Raw genomic sequence first — 4,260 nt, forward strand, 5'->3', positions numbered from 1 at the left:
ACCGACCTCAGATAGGTGTGACTACTACATTAGTCCACTTACGATTGCTTAACATAGCGCTAAATTGCCTTATGGAACACTAACACTAACTACTAATTACTAACCTTTAATTCAAGCATTTAATTCTTGCAATTTACTTTAATGCAATTTAATTTCTTGCTCATTTATTCATATTGTCTTTTTCCTTTGCTCATTTGAGCTCATGTTTATGTTTATTCCATTTTCCTTTTGCTCATTTGAGCACATTATTGTGTAAATATATTGTTGCTTTGTGTTTGTTTTTGTGATTGTTTGTGTGAACCCAATGCAAAAAGGAGAAAGGACTTAGAGTTAAGACCTCACATATGCTTAATGGAGTTCAAGAGAAACTAGGCCTCATGCCTTTAGAATGCTAAAATTGATTGAAGAGCAACTAGGCCTCATGCCTTTAGAATGCTTAATCTTGAAGTTGACTTGAAAGGACCCTTAATCTAAACTCTCTCTTTGTCCATTCCTCTTATTACATTGTGAACTTTTTTATTGTTTGTTCTTGTGTGATAGGGATTCCAAACTTGAGATAATTAGAAGGACCATTGTCATAAGCATCCAAGTTAAGAGAGACAAGCCAAGTGGAGATCCTAGGAGCTTGATTGAATATTTGTTTGATTGCTTGAGTTAATTGCTAAGTCCAAAGGAAAGGAGTATCTTGAATCATCTTTATGACCTCAAGAAAGGAACTCCAAGGGTTTTTATCTCTTCCCTCTTATTTGCATGATTAGGACTAGCCCTTCTTTTCTTCTCTCCACTCTAACCCAAGCCAAACTTATTTTTGTGCAAACATTGACATTGTTTTCAAACTAGAAACCTAGGCCTTATGCCTTTGATTTTTCAAACTCTTTTCATTAATACTTATTTTGAATGAACCTTAAGTCAACTTTGACTTCATTTTGTGAATACTTCTAACTTGTCAATACAACTCACTTCAAGTGATTTTTTGTGGTTCCAATGGCCACTTTTGGTTAAAACTTTTCATAAACATTAGCCATAGGTTTGAGTTATCATAGTGGTTAATGTAAACCTCACCTTATCCTTATTGATTGGACTATAAGTCTTCCATACTTATTATAGGGTAGATCCCTCACTAGTATGTTGAAGCTCTCCTCACATGGTGGATTGTTGGTTTAGGTTGAGTTTTCTCCCTTTGATAACAAAATACCTTAAGGCTTTTGGTCAAATCAATTCACCCATATTTTGAGATTTTTACCCTGAACTACGAGGTTTTGATCCTACCTTTGTGATGGTACGTAGGCAATGAGTTTATCCATTCAAACAACAAAAATTGTAAATAATATGTATATTCTCTTCTCATCTCCCCAATCTTGTTTGCACAAATATTTTCAAAAATACCAACCTACAATACACTTTGCAAAAAGGGCTCCCTTAGAGTACTAAGGATGTTTTGGGTGCTTAAAACCTTCCCATTGCATAACCAACCCCCTTACCCAGATCTCTGACATTTTTATTAGTTTTGATTTGATAAAACTTCTCGGTTTTTGTTCGCTTTCTAACATTTCCTTTGGATAAATAGAAGTGCGGTGGCGACTCGAATTATATGCTTACTTTTGATTTAGTCAATAAATCTAAAGGTAACGAATACCCCGCTACACTTAGGAATGGAGCTTTAGATGTTGTGTGTTAGATATTTTCTCAGAATTTTGTTTGGTCCATTTTCTGCAGAGTAACAGTCTTATTTCTCAAATGATTGGGAGTCTCCTCATATAGGGCGAAGATGAGTGACCCTTCAATCATGAGCTGTAAAATTCTAGCGGATCTTTCCATTAGAGAACGGATCCTTTTTCGGATTTTATGTGTTCCTCGAGTGAAGGAAATACGTAAAAATTTGTTGGTGGAAAGATATCTCCAGATAAATGGTCCCTCTTGTTGAATCTTTTGTCAAGTCATTATCGCAGTAAAACATACATGTTGTGGTGTAAATTCGACTCTTTTTTTTACTGCCATGTAACATTCTTATTCTGTACTGATGTATGACCTTAAACATTCCTTAATTCAAAACATTTTTCGGTGTCCTTCTTGTATTTAAAACTTATCCTTTTTCATTCTTTTCACATTCCCTTCCCTTATTTTACGCGGGCTTTCTTGTTTTGGAAGCGTCATGATGTCGTAACATGTGTGCACATGTTTTAAGCTTGTACTCTTTTAACTGTGGATTTAACTCTTGCACATTTAGTGTTTCTGCAGGTTATGCTTAACTGATGTGATGAAGATATTTAACTCAATGGCCATTTGGGCTGCTATGAATGATGAATTTGATTCAACCTTATTGGATTTGCTTTGCCTAATGGACCTTATCATGGTTTCTTTCCACTGATGTACTGGTAATCTTGTAAACAATTGTGGTAGTGAATGCAGGTGTTGGAAATTTTAAGAATGACTGCACTTGGTCCTTGGTGGAAGTTCGACTAATGTTTTAATGAGATGACCGGTATTGGTGTGCTACCGGTTCTTGTACGGGTAAACATATCCATTTGCCCCTTTAATGTTTCAATGTTGCATCTTGTAATGACCTTGGACTTTGTCTTGTAGAGTCTAGGATTTTACATCACGGTTGCAGCTTGGTAGGCCTCCTGCAATAAGTAACCTCAAGGCCCTAGACATCCCTGTTTCATACTTATATGTTGATTTTAATTTTATGATAGTGTGCATTTTGCAACAGGTACCGTTGACTTTACCAAAGTAGCATATGTCGTGACAATTCCGACACGGAGGTGATAACTTCGTAGAATTATTCTTCAATGTGTTGGTCCGTATTTTCCCTTTCTATTCATGTTCTGATCCTCTTCTTTTGCAGAGGGGTTTACAAGCCTGTACCCTGTATATCCATGGCTCCTTGCAACAAGATGTCTCACCTGCCACTTATTGTGGGCAAAGCTTTGTGTAAGTTTACTTATGCTTATGACACCAAATCGTGGTACCTCTACATTTATGCACCCATTGCTTTGGATTTTGACTTGTAGCTCCTTTTGACACATTTGTGAAAGGTAGGCCTTGGCTACACGTATAATGTCTGTGCTTGATGACAACAACATCTGGTTGTCGTTTGGACGTTGCTTGGTGTCGTGGCTTTTTGTGTTGTCATGTTGTAATTTGATGGCTATTGGTTTGCAGGACATGGGATTTATGATGACTTGGCATGAAGGTAATAATTGTCATCTTGCAGGCCCGACAATAAAGTTCCATGATAAAAGATGTGACCGTAGGTTGTAGTATCACATTGTGATATAATGGTAAGTTGTTAAAAACCAATAATTAACACAAATTGGATGTAATGGTGAATGGCATACATCATCTTCACTATATCTAACTTCTGGAATCTTTGTTAGGGACTGTATGATCAAAGCTTCATGGCTTATTGTCACCTCTTTGGGTTTTTTCCAATAATTCCCGAGGTATGGTATATTGTGGAAGTTCCCTCCCCCAAGAGCAATTAAACTCTAAAGGCTTCACCATGTGCTTCTTAAATATCCCTGTAGTCATCTTTCTTGCAGGTTATGTATTCATGGAGAAAACAAAGGTAATCCGTCGTAGGGCTGACCAAGGATCAAGAAGGATTGTGAAGCTTAGGATTAGGATTTAGAATTGGTGTTTTAAGGATTAGGATGAGACCAAAGTTGGTTCAACCTTTGGCCAACAATACCAAGTTTGTACTGGTTTGTAATGGATTGATTAAAATTGACACACATAATTGTATGCCAGACTTGTTGGTTTGTAGATGCAATTTGCAATTTGGTATGTAAACATGTTTTCTTGGAAATGGCTTGTATCCATTGGAAGTATTTACATTTGTATCTGCTAGAAACTGAACCACCATAGGGGACTCAATTTGCATTCTACCCGAGCCACCGTCATGACTAGCACGCTGTAATTCCTCTCTTGAATCATCGACGAAGAATAAAGTTGATGAAACGCTAGGTGATTCACCGTTAAAAGTAACATGTTTCATGGTTTGAATATTTGTGACCTAAACAGTAGGTGGAGGATATTGTAAACAACCAATAGATATTGCCTCAGCAGTTAAAAGATATGGTGCAGCATGAGGGTGAAAAATGCACAGCTCGTAGAGATCACCTAGTTTCCAACACAAAAAGTTGAGTAGGATGCTTCACTTTTCTTGTCATAGTGCCATATGTTCAGCTTATGGTCTGATGTGACGATAATAATTTCCCTTTTGGCATGAAGAGCAAATGGAAGCAAATTGGGCGA

At 37.0% G+C, this 4,260-nt stretch overlaps 1 long non-coding RNA gene across 1 annotated transcript; it reads left to right on the plus strand.

Moving 5' to 3' along the window:
- Nucleotides 1–2,708: 2,708 nt before the first annotated feature.
- On the plus strand, nucleotides 2,709–3,431 carry LOC127093423 (uncharacterized). The gene is made up of 3 exons (XR_007792544.1): nucleotides 2,709–2,765; nucleotides 2,849–3,284; nucleotides 3,381–3,431. It is a non-coding gene; the product is annotated as an uncharacterized LOC127093423 (long non-coding RNA).
- Nucleotides 3,432–4,260: the final 829 nt, after the last annotated feature.

Source organism: Lathyrus oleraceus, chromosome 6 (genome assembly GCF_024323335.1).
Source record: "Lathyrus oleraceus cultivar Zhongwan6 chromosome 6, CAAS_Psat_ZW6_1.0, whole genome shotgun sequence".
Lineage (NCBI taxonomy): Eukaryota > Viridiplantae > Streptophyta > Magnoliopsida > Fabales > Fabaceae > Lathyrus > Lathyrus oleraceus.